The sequence below is a fragment of the Cherax quadricarinatus genome, chromosome 98 (genome assembly GCF_038502225.1).
Source record: "Cherax quadricarinatus isolate ZL_2023a chromosome 98, ASM3850222v1, whole genome shotgun sequence".
NCBI lineage: Eukaryota > Metazoa > Arthropoda > Malacostraca > Decapoda > Parastacidae > Cherax > Cherax quadricarinatus.
This window is the reverse complement of record NC_091389.1, coordinates 8,281,713-8,296,989: the sequence shown is the minus strand read 5'-3', so window position 1 is coordinate 8,296,989 and position 15,277 is coordinate 8,281,713. Positions and strand designations below refer to the sequence as shown.

General features: G+C 40.3%; 1 long non-coding RNA gene across 1 annotated transcript in view; it reads left to right on the top strand.

Annotated features, from left to right (window-relative positions):
• Positions 1-14,567, top strand: part of LOC138855526 (uncharacterized) — a 19,606-nt gene extending 5,039 nt beyond the window's left edge. The window contains exon 2 of the long non-coding RNA XR_011394764.1: positions 11,883-14,567. This is a non-coding gene — a long non-coding RNA (uncharacterized lncRNA). The remainder of the gene's footprint in view (positions 1-11,882) is intronic.
• Positions 14,568-15,277: the final 710 nt, after the last annotated feature.

Here is a 15,277-nt window from a genome sequence, read left to right as displayed (position 1 = left end):
AGGTACATATTAAAATCAGTAGGAGTGTTTTATGTCTCGAGACGTCATATTAGTAATGATAATAATCATTGAGTCTCATTAAATGTCGTATATTACGTTAATATACTTTTTTTTTTTCAACAAGTCGGCTGTCTCCCACCGAGGCAGGGTGACCCAGAAAAGAAAGAAAATCTCCAAAAAGAAAGTACTTTCATCATCATTCAACACTTTCACCACATTCACACATTATCACTGTTTTTGCAGAGGTGCTCAGAATACAACAGTTTAGAAGCATACACATAAAAAGATACACAACATATCCCTCCAAACTGCCAATATCCCAAACCCCTCCTTTAAAGTGCAGGCATTGTACTTCCCATTTCCAGGACTCAAGTCCGACTATATGAAAATAACCGGTTTCCCTGAATCCCTTCACTAAATATTACCCTGCTCACACTCCAACAGATCATCAGGTCCCAAGGTACCATTCGCCTCCCCATTCACTCCTATCTAACATGCTCACGCACGCTTGCTGGAAGTCCAAGTCCCCTTGCCCACAAAACCTCCTTTACCCCCTCTCTCCAACCCTCTTCGAGGATGAACCCCTACCCCGCCTCCTTCCTTCCCTATAGATTTATACACTCTCCAAGTCATTCTACTTTTTTCCATTCTCTCTAAATGACCAAACCACCTCAACAACCCCTCTTCAGCCCTCTGACTACTACTTTTGTTAACTCCACACCTAATTTCCACATTACGAATTTTCTGCATAATATTTACACCACACATTGCCCTTAGACAGGACATCTCCACTGCCTCCAACCGCCTCCTCGCTGCTGCATTTACACCCAAGCTTCACACCCATATAAGAGTGTTGGTACTACTATACTCTCATACATTCCCTTCTTTGCCTCCATAGATGACGTCTTTTTGACTCCACATATACCTCAACGCACCACTCACCTTTTTTCCCTCATCAATTCTATGATTAACCTCATCCTTCATAAATCCATCCGCCAACACGTCAACTCCCAAGTATCTGAAAACATTCACTTCTTCCATACTCCTCCTCCCCAATTTGATATCCAAGTTTTTCTTTATCTAAATCATTTGATACCCTCATCACCTTACTCTTTTCTGTGCTTCACTTTCAACTTTCTACCTTTACACACATTCTCAAACTCATCCACTAACCTTTGCAATTTTTCTTTAGAATCTCCCCATAAGCACAGTATCATCAGCAAAAAGTAACTGTGTCAATTCCCATTTTGAATTTGATTCCCCAAAATTTAATCCCACCCCTCTCCGAACACCCTAGCATTTACTTCCTTTACAACCCCATCTATAAATATATTAAACAACCATGGTGACATTACACATCCCTGTCTAAGACCTACTTTTACCGGGAAGTAGTCTCTCTTCTACACACCCTAACCTGAGCCTCACTATCCTCATAAAAAAACTCTTTACAGCATTTAATAACTTACCACCTATTCCATATACTTGCAACATCTGCCACATTGCTCCCCTATCCACTCTATCATATGCCTTTTCTAAATCAATAAATGCAATAAAAATTTCCCTACCTTTATTCCTAAATACCAGTTCCCCGGTTAATTATATTTTTTCATCCAGAATGTTCATCCAGTACTGACCAATTTGTTCCCATAATGTGAAGATTATCCATTTCAACCCCCCAAACATCACGTAAACAAACGCACTTACATAAACATTATAATTGGTCATACAAGTATCGTTACACTCCCCTGTTCACATATGCTTCCAATGAAACTTGACTACATCCCTACCCACTCTGAAGCCTCCTTGCTCATCCACAATCCTACATTCTGTCTTGCCTCTAATTCTCTCAATTATAACCCTACCGTATACTTTTCCTGGTATACTCAGTAAACTTATTCCTTTATAATTTTTACAGTCTCTTTTGTCCCCTTTCCCTTTATATAAAGGGACTATACATGCTCTCCGCCAATCCCAAGGTACCTCTTCCCCTCTTTCATACATTTATTAAACAAAAGTACCAACCACTCCAACACTATATCCCCCCTGCTTTTAACATTTCTGTCATGATCCCATCAGTTCCAGCTGCTTTACCCCCTTTCATTCTACGTAATGCCTCGCGTACCTCCCCCACACTTACATTCTGCTCTTCTTCACTCCTAAAAGATGGTATACCTCCCTGGCCAGTGCATGAAATTACTGCCTCTCTTTCTTCCTTAACCCTTTGAGGGTTTTCGTCGTACTAGTACGTCTTACGCGTAGGGGTTTTTGTCGTACTAGTACGCATAAATTCTAGCGGCCTCAAATCTCACAGGAAAAGGCTGATAAGCCTAGATGTGAGAGAATGGGTCGTGTGGTGTGCGCAGTAGGAAAAAAATCTGGGACCCAGTGGCATTGTGGGAATGCCATCATAGTACACAATTCCACCTGTCTGTGGTAAGAAGTTCTCACTCCTCGGCGAATTGGGACACTTTTGTTCCCAGTGATCAGTTCTAATACAGATGGAAGTGGACAGTGAAGATGAGTTTCAAGGTTCTGTGAGGTTTTTGACTGAAACTAATGACCATAATATGGGTAATAGTAGTGAAAACCCTTCCAGACAACTCCACAGCCTTCCCCACCTCTGGAAGGTGCAATGGGCCTTGTTCAGTTGTAATTAGAATCAAAGATCATCCTCCTATTTCCCAAAATCCCAGACTCAGATGTGAGCATTGGTGATGATAATGATAGTGATTATGAACTACAAGATCTTCAAACTTGTTCCAAGAATGGAGGAGGAGGAGGAGGCAGAGGAGGAGGAGGAGGCAAGAGGAGGAGGAGACAAGAGGAGGAGGAGGCAGAGGAGGAGGAGGAGGAGGTGAAGGGAAGAAGAGAGGGAGGAGGAGGAGGAGGAGGAGGAGAAGAAGAGGAGGAGGAGGAAGAGGAGGAGGAGGAGGAGGAGAGGAGGAGGAAGAAGAAGAATACGTACTGATAACAATAATACATACTAATAATACATAATAATAATACATAATAATAATAATAATAACACACACAATAATAATACATAATAATAATAATAGGTAATAATAATAATATGTAATAATAAATGTTCACCCATGACAGTAATAAAGATAAGGGGAGATAACATCTGATAAGTGCTGACGTTTGATGAGGTAAATGAGGGTAGAGCTGATGCCAAAAGATGAGATGAACATCGCCCTCCCTTTGTTTTTGCTGGTATACTAACATTTCTGTCTGTCTATTTGCCCTTCCGTCTGTCAAGCTCCCTGTCTATCCATCTAGCTCTCTGTCTCAGAGAGCCACAAGACTGCGTCATCACTTTTACTCACATCTTCAAGCAGAGTATAGCACTTTGTTGTCTCTTGTTATCCTAGGTAATTTATACCATGTATTCTTGTATTTATGTGTACCTGTGAGACAGAGATAGACAGACAGATAGAATGAGGGAGAAAGATAATTAGATAGAATGGAGGAGGGGAAGCAGTATCCGACCCCATTGTTTTGACAGGCCGAGGGGAAAGAGTAATGAGCCAATATGTCACTTTGACAGCTGGTGACTCCTTGTAATTTACACTATGGACAAGGAGGAGAAGGAGTAGGGGAAGAGGAAGAAGAGGAGGAGGAGGAAGAGGAGGAGGAGGAAGAGGAGGAGGAGGAAGAGGAGGGAGAAGGAAGAGGAAGAGTAGGAGGAAGAGGAATAAGAGGAAGAGGAGGAGGAAGAGGAATAGTATGAGGAAGATTAGGGGAAGAGAGTGGAAGAGGAAGAAGAGGAGGAGGAGAAGAGGTAGGAGGAAGAGGGAAGAAGAGGAGGAGGAGGAAGAGGAGGAGGAGGAAGAGGAAGAGTAGGAGGGAAGAGGAAGAGAGGAAGAGGGGAAGAGGAGGAAGAGGAGAGTATGAGGAAGAGTAGGGGAAGAGGAGGAAGAGGAAGAAGAGGAGGAGGAGGGTGAACACTAGTACACTGGTACTGGTACACTAACATTTCTGTCTGTTCATTTGTCTGTCTGTCAAGCTCCCTGTCTATCTGTCTATCCATCTAGCTCTCCTTGTCTCAGAGAGCCACAAGACTGTGTCATCATTTTTACTCCACATCTTCAAGCAGAGTATAGCACTTTGTCTGGATTTCTTTGGGTTATCCTAGGTAATTTATACTTATGTATACTTGTATTTATGTGTACCTGTGAGACAGAGATAGATAGACAGATAGAAAGAGAGAGACAGATTGAAAGAGATAGAATGAGGGAGAAAGATAAAACACCATTGTGTATGACACCATGTTTCAGAGTTCCACAAGCTGCAGAACTAATAGAAATATGTTTAGTGACTGCATAATTGGTATATATATTATAGAACAATAATAATAAACAATGTTTTGTATTGTTTGTTTTGTAAACAAGTTTTGTAAACAATATATTGATAATTATGTTTGTGTGCTTATTGTGTTGTATACAACGAGTGTATATATGTACATTGCACCTACTTTGGTCTCACAGGGCCACAAGTTATGTGAAAAAATAAAATAGTGAAAAAAACAACAAACCTTCAAATACAAGTAAACTAAAGTTTACGGGTGAGCGGCAGTCGCCGCCTTGTTGCCATACGCGGCTCATTTTCTGCAAACTTCATGATCCATATCTCCGTAAGTATTGATGGTAAATTTTTTTGTTTATCCTATATCGTTTAGAAAACTCTATTTTTTCATAAGAAAAATAATTTTTTTTTTTTTTTTTTTTTTGAAATTTGGCCGACCCTGAGAACGAGTTTCGGAGAGGGCCTGTCAGACCTCAAAGGTTGGTTACATTTAAAAGTTCCTCAAAATATTCTCGCCATCTACCTAATACTTCCATCTCCCCATCTACTAACTCTCCAGATCTGTTTTTAACTGACAATCCATACTTTCCCTAGGCTTTCTTAACTTGTTTAACCTTACCCTAAAATTTTTTCTTATTTTCATTAAAATTTCTTTTTGACAGTGCCTCCCACTCTATCATCTGCTCTCCTTTTGCACTCTCTCACCACTCTCTTCACCTTTCTTTACTCTCCATATACTCTGCTCTTCTTATAACACTTCTGCTTTGTAAAACCTCTCAAAAGCTAACTTTTCTCTTTATCACACCTTACTTCATCATTCCACCAATCACTCCTCTTCCTCCTGCCCCACCCTCCTATAAACCACAAACTTCTGCCCCACATTCTAATACTGCATTTTTAAAACTATTCCAACCCTCTTCAACCCCCCATTACTCATCTGCACTAGCCCAACCTTCTGCCAATAGTCGCTTATATCTCGCCCGAACTTCCTCCTCCCTTAGTTTATACACTTTCACCTCCTCTTACTTGTTGTTGCCACCTTCCTGTTTTCCCCTCTACCCTACTTACTCTAACTGTAGCTACAACTAAATAATGATCCGATATATCAGTTGCCCCTCTATAAACATGTACATCCTGGAGCCTACCCATCAACCTTTTATCCACAAATACATAATCTAATAAACTACTTTCATTACGTGCTACATCATACCTTGTATATTTATTTATCCTCTTTTTCATAAAATACTTATTTTCATTAATCCATCTATGATATTTTTTTCACAATATATAACAAACACGATGCATAACATATAAAGATGATCAATACACCCCACAGTAGAATAAATAAACATAAATATGAGATGTGGTAGCCAGACGACTTGCACAAATGACGCCATATTAGAAATAATAATAATAATAATCACTGAGTCCATATCTGGGGTTACTTCCCTTCTTCTTTTAATGCCACTGGGACCAGCTTGAGTCACTGGACCCCTGTCGCACAAAATATCTGTCCAGAGAGGGCTGTTTCTGGCATTTCTTTAAGATTTCCCTGAAGTGGGACACAACACTGTCATTGTACATGTTGCCAATACGGCTTGCAACAGCTTTGTTAGAGTGAAGTTCATCCATAAATGTTTGCACTTCAGTCCACTTTCCACAAATGTCCTTAATCTTTGAAGAAGGCACCTTCCTCCATCTCTTCCTCCTCCTCTGCAGCAGTTTCTTGAGCTGTGATCTGTTGCTGTTGCAGATGAAGCTCTTGCAGCTCTTCAGTGGTTAGCTCTTCCCTGTGGTCCTCCACCAACTCTTCCACATCCTCACCACTCACCTCCAACCCCAGGGACATCCCCAATGCCACAATAATTTCCACAACTGGCATAGGTTCCTTAGGGTCAGCCACAAACCCTTCAAAATCCCTCTCTTGTACACAGTCTGGCCACAAATTTCTCCAAGCAGAGCTCAAAGTCCTGGAAGTCACTCCCTCCCAAGATTTACCTATAAGGTTTATGCAATGGAGGATATTAAAGTGATCTTTCCAGAACTCTCTTAGGGTCAATTCAGTGTCTGAGGTCATTTCAAAGCACTTCTGAGACACTGCTTTGGTGTAGAGTTTTTTGAAGTTTGAAATGACCTGCTGGTCCATGGGCTGGAGGAGAGGAGTGGTATTAGGAGGCAAGAACTTCACCATGATGAAACTAAACTCCTCCACTATTTGCTCTTCCAAGTCTGGAGGATGAGCAGGAGCATTGTCCATTACCAGGAGGCACTTGAGTGGCAATTTATTTTCCAGGAGGTATTTCTTCACACTGGGGCCAAACACTTCATTAAACCAGTCTAGGAAAATTCCCCTTGTGACCCATGCCTTACTGTTAGCCTTCCACATCACACACAAGTTACTCTTGGCGACACTGTATTTCTTGAACACTGGGATTTTCAGAGTGATACACCAGTAAAGGCTTCACTTTAAAATCCCCACTAGCATTACATCAAAACATGAGAGTAAGCCTGTCTTTCATAGGCTTGTGTCCTGGGAGTGCCGCTTCCTCCTGCTTGATGTAGGTCCTCTTTGGCATTTTCTTCCAGAAGAGGCCTGTTTCGTCACAATTAAACACTTGCTGGGGTTTGAATTTTCCAGTGTCTACGCACTCCTTAAACTCCTGTACAAACTTCTCAGCTGCTTTTTTGTCAGAACTGGCAGCCTCACCATGCCTTATCACACTGTGAATGCCACTACACTTCTTAAATCTCTCAAACCAACCTTTGCCGGCCTTAAAATCACAAGCATCACCACTTGTTGCAGGCATGTTCTTTACGAGATCGTCATGCAACTGCCTTGCCTTTTCACATATTATTGACTGCATAATACTATCTCCTGCTAACTGTTTTTCGGTAATCCACACCAACAATAACGTCTCCACTTCTTCGAGAATTTGTGATCTCCTTTTTGTCAGCATATCCACCCCTTTTGCAACAACAGCACACTTTATTTCCTTTCCTTTCGCCACGATCGAAGTGATGGTTGAATATGGCTTGCCATACATCCTGGCAAGCTCTGTAACACGCACTCCACTCTCATATTTTTCAATGATTTCCTTCTTGAATTCCTCACTTTCTTTACCAAAGGGCTTGCACTAGCTTTCCTTGGGCTCATGGTGACTTATTTAGCAGTTATTTTTTTTTATTATTATCACACTGGCCGATTCCCACCAAGGCAGGGTGGCCCGAAAAAGAAAAACTTTCACAATCATTCGCTCCATCACTGTCTTGCCAGAAGGGTGCTTTACACTACAGTTTTTAAACTGCAACATTAACACCCCTCCTTCAGAGTGCAGGCACTGTACTTCCCATCTCCAGGACTCAAGTCCGGCCTGCCGGTTTCCCTGAATCCCTTCATAAATGTTACTTTGCTCACACTAAAACAGCACGTCAAGTATTAAAAACCATTTGTCTCCATTCACTCCTATCAAACACGCTCACGCATGCCTGCTGGAAGTCCAAGCCCCTCGCACACAAAACCTCCTTTACCCCCTCCCTCCAACCCTTCCTAGGCCGACCCCTACCCCGCCTTCCTTCCACTACAGACTGATACACTCTTGAAGTCATTCTGTTTCGCTCCATTCTCTCTACATGTCCGAACCACCTCAACAACCCTTCCTCAGCCCTCTGGACAACAGTTTTGGTAATCCCGCACCTCCTCCTAACTTCCAAACTACGAATTCTCGGCATTATATTCACACCACACATTGCCCTCAGACATGACATCTCCACTGCCTCCAGCCTTCTCCTCGCTGCAACATTCATCACCCACGCTTCACACCCATATAAGAGCGTTGGTAAAACTATACTCTCATACATTCCCCTCTTTGCCTCCAAGGACAAAGTTCTTTGTCTCCACAGACTCCTAAGTGCACCACTCACTCTTTTTCCCTCATCAATTCTATGATTCACCTCATCTTTCATAGACCCATCCGCTGACACGTCCACTCCCAAATATCTGAATACGTTCACCTCCTCCATACTCTCTCCCTCCAATCTGATATTCAATCTTTCATCACCTAATCTTTTTGTTATCCTCATAACCTTACTCTTTCCTGTATTCACCTTTAATTTTCTTCTTTTGCACACCCTACCAAATTCATCCACCAATCTCTGCAGCTTCTCTTCAGAATCTCCCAAGAGCACAGTGTCATCAGCAAAGAGCAACTGTGACAACTCCCACTTTATGTGTGATTCTTTATCTTTTAACTCAATGCCTCTTGCCAAGACCCTCGCATTTACTTCTCTTACAACTCCATCTATAAATATATTAAACAACCACGGTGACATCACACATCCTTGTCTAAGGCCTACTTTTACTGGGAAAAAATTGCCCTCTTTCCTACATACTCTAACTTGAGCCTCACTATCCTCGTAAAAACTCTTCACTGCTTTCAGTAACCTACCTCCTACACCATACACTTGCAACATCTGCCACATTGCCCCCCTATCCACCCTGTCATACGCCTTTTCCAAATCCATAAATGCCACAAAGACCTCTTTAGCCTTATCTAAATACTGTTCACTTATATGTTTCACTGTAAACACCTGGTCCACACACCCCCTACCTTTCCTAAAGCCTCCTTGTTCATCTGCTATCCTATTCTCCGTCTTACTCTTAATTCTTTCAATTATAACTCTACCATACACTTTACCAGGTACACTCAACAGACTTATCCCCCTATAATTTTTGCACTCTCTTTTATCCCCTTTGCCTTTATACAAAGGAACTATGCATGCTCTCTGCCAATCCCTAGGTACCTTACCCTCTTCCATACATTTATTAAATAATTGCACCAACCACTCCAAAACTATATCCCCACCTGCTTTTAACATTTCTATCTTTATCCCATCAATCCCGGCTGCCTTACCCCCTTTCATTTTACCTACTGCCTCACGAACTTCCCCCACACTCACAACTGGCTCTTCCTCACTCCTACAAGATGTTATTCCTCCTTGCCCTATACACGAAATCACAGCTTCCCTATCTTCATCAACATTTAACAATTCCTCAAAATATTCCCTCCATCTTCCCAATACCTCTAACTCTCCATTTAATAACTCTCCTCTCCTATTTTTAACTGACAAATCCATTTGTTCTCTAGGCTTTCTTAACTTGTTAATCTCACTCCAAAACTTTTTCTTATTTTCAACAAAATTTGTTGATAACATCTCACCCACTCTCTCATTTGCTCTCTTTTTACATTGCTTCACCACTCTCTTAACCTCTCTCTTTTTCTCCATATACTCTTCCCTCCTTGCATCACTTCTACTTTGTAAAAACTTCTCATATGCTAACTTTTTCTCCCTTACTACTCTCTTTACATCATCATTCCACCAATCACTCCTCTTCCCTCCTGCACCCACTTTCCTGTAACCACAAACTTCTGCTGAACACTCTAACACTACATTTTTCAACCTACCCCATACCTCTTCGACCCCATTGCCTATGCTCTCATTAGCCCATCTATCCTCCAATAGCTGTTTATATCTTACCCTAACTGCCTCCTCTTTTAGTTTATAAACCTTCACCTCTCTCTTCCCTGATGCTTCTATTCTCCTTGTATCCCATCTACCTTTTACTCTCAGTGTAGCTACAACTAGAAAGTGATCTGATATATCTGTGGCCCCTCTATAAACATGTACATCCTGAAGTCTACTCAACAGTCTTTTATCTACCAATACATAATCCAACAAACTACTGTCATTTCGCCCTACATCATATCGTGTATACTTATTTATCCTCTTTTTCTTAAAATATGTATTACCTATAACTAAACCCCTTTCTATACAAAGTTCAATCAAAGGGCTCCCATTATCATTTACACCTGGCACCCCAAACTTACCTACCACACCCTCTCTAAAAGTTTCTCCTACTTTAGCATTCAGGTCCCCTACCACAATTACTCTCTCACTTGGTTCAAAGGCTCCTATACATTCACTTAACATCTCCCAAAATCTCTCTCTCTCCTCTGCATTCCTCTCTTCTCCAGGTGCATACACGCTTATTATGACCCACTTCTCGCATCCAACCTTTACTTTAATCCACATAATTCTTGAATTTACACATTCATATTCTCTTTTCTCCTTCCATAACTGATCATTTAACATTACTGCTACCCCTTCCTTTGCTCTAACTCTCTCAGATACTCCAGATTTAATCCCATTTATTTCCCCCCACTGAAATTCTCCTACCCCCTTCAGCTTTGTTTCGCTTAGAGCCAGGACATCCAACTTCTTTTCATTCATAACATCAGCAATCATCTGTTTCTTGTCATCCGCACTACATCCACGCACATTTAAGCTTCCCAATTTTATAAAGTTTTTCTTCTTCTCTTTTTTAGTAAATGTATACAGGAGAAGGGGTTACTAGCCCATTGCTCCCGGCATTTTAGTCGCCTCACACGACACGCATGGCTTACGGAGGAAAGATTCTTTTCCACTTCCCCATGGACAATAGAAGAAATAAAAAAGAACAAGAGCTATTTAGAAAAAGCAGTTGTAATCACAAAAAACAATGGATTATTATGTATGAACCCACGGGGTGATGGTCACGTGTTGGTAAACAATGGTACACTGAGCATGAATGGCGTGGGAGACTGGCTTTGTGTGCGCGGTGACGGGTGGATGGGTACCGGATGGTTGGCAAAACAGGAGTTTTTTCTCGAAACTTGAGGCCAAATTTTTCCAAAAAAACTCGCCGAAGGTCGAGTTTCACGAAAGTCGAGGCTGCCGAAACTCTAGGGTCCACTGTATGTTCATAAGATTTTTAGTACAAGTTACTTAAATTATTGTACCAGACGTAATTGTAACATGTCTTTGCTTCAGTACAGTACCTAGAAATAAATTACAGCAGACATAAATGTACCCTGTGTAGGGTATACATTACTGTTCACTTAGCAGTCAGTAGATACCTGGGTGTTAACTAGCTAGTGTGGATGGCATCCTGGGGGGGGAGTTATACCTTATATAAGGCTGGGATTTGAAATGAGTTAAGGTAGGATAACACCTCTTACCCTGTGAAACTGATTTATGATAAAAAAAAAAAATAAAGTGGACCCCTGCTTTACGATCACCTGCCTATGCGACCAATTATGTAAGTGTATTTATGTAAGTGCGTTTGTACATGTATGTTTGGGGGTCTGAAATGGACTAATCTAATTCACAATATTCCTTATGGGAACAAATTCGTTCAGTACTGGCACCTGAACATACTTCTGGAATGAAATAATATCGTAAACCGGGGGTCCACTGTACTTTTAGCAGAGTATGCAGAACTATAGCATAGTTAACCCTGTCTACCCAGTGCTAGAGAGAAATATACAAGATTACAAATAATCTGATCAAGTTATGTAACTAGTAAATATGACCTAACTACCTTCAGGGCCAGATATATTTGTGTTAACCTTTTTGGTGCCTAGTTCCTCGGCTTTTTGTATCCATATGCTTTTGTGCTATCGTCCACAGGATGGATATGGGGTACACAATAAACTAGCCTCTTCGGTGGCAAAATCTAAAATTCTGGCAACTTTCAGGAACAAATTCGGCGAGAGGCTTATGTCACCAACGAGCTTATTGTGGAGCAAGAGCTGCGGCGAGCACGAGGCGAGAACAACGACACAGCCAGCTCGTCCCCAGCGAGGTCGCCGCTACGTAGAATGTACTCTGAGCCGGCTAGGTCAAAGAACGGGCATGATGTCAGGTTTCGGCTGAGTGGAGATAATGAGGATAATGTCGCTGATGTGTGAGAGAGTTTTCAGAAGTCCGAAGTGCCTGAATTTTGAAACAAGGCTAGAATAATAATAATACTAATAGTGTAGTGACTGGAATGTCAATTAATTAATATAAGATTACTGTTTCACTCCACAACAGTAACAGTCATAGATCAATAACAACAGTTAGCTTTATTATCAAGCTTCTCCATTCAGTGTAATTTTTTAAATCTTTTTTTAACGTGCTGGCCATTTCCCACTGAGGCAGGGTGGCTCAGAAAAAGAAGAAACATTTTTATTATCACTCACCCCATCACTATCTTACCAGTACTACAGTTCAAAACTGGAAATATCCCCGGCCCTCCTTCAGAGTGCAGGCACTGTACTTCCCAGTTTTTAATCGCAATTTTGTAAATGCAGTCAAGACGAGCCTTTCACTCACCGTTCAGTTTCATAGGTATTTTTCAATCACGTTCACAAAAAATTTCACTAGATAGAGAGTCCTTATAATAGAGCTGACTATATTTTCTGGTGTTTATCATCAGTAAATATTATTATTAGAGTCAAAATTTTCTGTTTTGACAAAAAGTTTTATAAACTTTTTATCAGTGGTTTTTATTTTGTATGGCTTCCACTTAGATAAAATTTATCGTTGTACATAAAACTTTTCATTGTACATAACGGAAATTTCACTACAAAATTTCTGAAACAAATTGTTTAGATACGTGAAATTTATTTGACACTGTTGCTGTACTTGCTTACATGTCTGAAAATACGTTTATTGAACGGAATTTGTTTTTTGAGTGAAAAGAATCATATAAAGGCAGCGTTATACTCTATAGTCTTACAGAAAATCGATTATACTATGTTAAATTTTTTCTTGACGAACCGGCCGTCTCCCAAGGCAGGGCGACTCGAACTGTCTTGCCAGTTCAAAACTGCAGATATCTCCAGCCCTCCTTCAGAGTGCAGGTACTGTACTTCCCACCTCCAGGACTCAAGTCCGTCTAACCGGTTTCCCTGAATCCCTTCACTTGACAAGTACAATTGGACACACCATGAGTTTCATAGTCCTAAAATTACCAGTTAGCTAAATGCTTTGGCACAAATGCATTATACAACTTCCACTAACATGTATTAATTTGAAGTTTCGAAAACTGTTGCCACCCAATCTTGTTTTTGCTACTTTTGACATATGCTTAAGGTTGTATTATCCGAATTATTATTCTTAGTATAGTGTAACATTCACTTCAAGTCTGATGGAACTAAAATAATGCAAGATGCTAAAAAAATCCAAACGGTATTTACAGACATACAATCAAGCATCAAGGGACAGACTGCTACAGTTGCTTTCGCAAAAGAAAATACACTTTTGTTTGTATTACCTTGTAGACGAGAACTGGTTGTATGAGTGCAAGTGTGTTTGAGTTCACATGTATAAATACTCTTTGTGTTTGTTCTTCATTTTTATATCCACATGTATATGCTCACATGCACCTTCACACGTTTTTTTTGTGTGTATGTTGTATTACTCAAAATTGTATTGTATTTTTTATACAATGAGCTAAGTAGTATCTTGGGATACCATCAGGGATATTAATTTGTTTAATAATTTCATCTGGTTTCCACAATATTTCTAAACAATATATAATTATATTGCTCATTCTCACTAATCAAGATTTTGATAAAATGTTAATTTAGTGTAGGTGATTTTAAGGGGCAGTTTTACTTAATCAAAATACTGTGAGTGAATAACCCTTTAGCGTTCCAGGACCCCATTCAGGGCCCACATCTAGAGTAACTTGGGAAGGGTGTAGAGCCCAATTAGGGTGCTTAAAATTACTGACATTGCCTCTAATCAAAAGGGGAACTTTTTGTCATTCTTGAGTAACCACTCGCTGCCTCTAATCAATAGGGGAACTTTGCCATCCCTGAGTAACCACTCGTTGCCTCTAATCAGTAGGGGAACTTTGCCATCCCTGAGTAACCACTTGTTGCCTCTAATCAATAGGCAAACTTTTCATCATCCTTGAACAACCACTCATTGCCTCTAATCAATAGGGGAACTTTACATCATCCCTGAGTAACCACTTGTTGCTTCTAATCATTAGGGAAACGTTACGTCATCCTCGAGTAACCACTTGGAGAGTCCTAACCCAAGGTGAGCGAGGCGTTGAGATGGGAAGCAACTTAGCGTACTCTTAGTGTTTCCCAATCATTCACAAGTAGGATTAATAACTTTGCATCCCTTCAAAACTTCATAAAACTGTCACAGCAGAAGTCACAAGAAAGAGTCAAACTAGAAAATACTAGAAGCACATCCAAATCCCTCCATTATTTCGATGAGCGAATGCTATAGGGTTAATAATAATAGTAAGAACACGTTTGCTATCTCTGAATACAGTGTGATATATCCTGTACAGAACTTCCCACCCACAACTTGTCTTAATGCCATCCTAATTCTGACAAATATCCCTTTGTATAATACAGTTTTTCTAAGAGAAGTTTTGTAAGTCCATTTTTCTGTGTTTAGACAGTGTGTTTTGTAACATACCCGTTCTATTATTTTGTAATGTGAATCGTTAGTTGTTGATAACGTGCAATTTAATCTTCCCTCGTAGCAGCAGTATAGTAGTAAACTTCCATTATCTCGCTTATTAGATATATAGTGATATTCTTAAGGCAATGTTTTTGTAATTGGCTGAAAGAAACTATGGTGTTATGAAATTTATATATATGTACTCTTATCAAGAGTAAGGTGTGTGATATAACCTGTTGTTTCACAGTAGTATTGAAATAATACTTTATTAGTAATGAAGGTTAATGTTTACATGTACACATCATTACATGTCTGGACACGCTTTTTTTTTTTCAACACACCGGCCATGTCCCACCAAGGCAAGGTGATTGAGAAAGTAAAATGGAAGTTGTTCTTTTTAAAGTTTGTAATTTGTGAGGATACATGAAGAGGGTTGGAATAGTTTTAAAAATGCAGTATTAGAATGTGGGGCAGAAGTTTGTGGTTATAGGAGGGTGGGGGCAGGAGGAAAGAGGAGTGATTGGTGGAATGATGAAGTAAAGGGTGTGATAAAAGAGAAAAAGGTAGCTTATGAGAGGTTTTTACAAAGCAGAAGTGTTATAAGAAGAGCAGAGTATATGGAGAGTAAAAGAAAGGTAAAGAGAGTGGTGAGAGAGTGCAAAAGGAGAGCAGATGATAG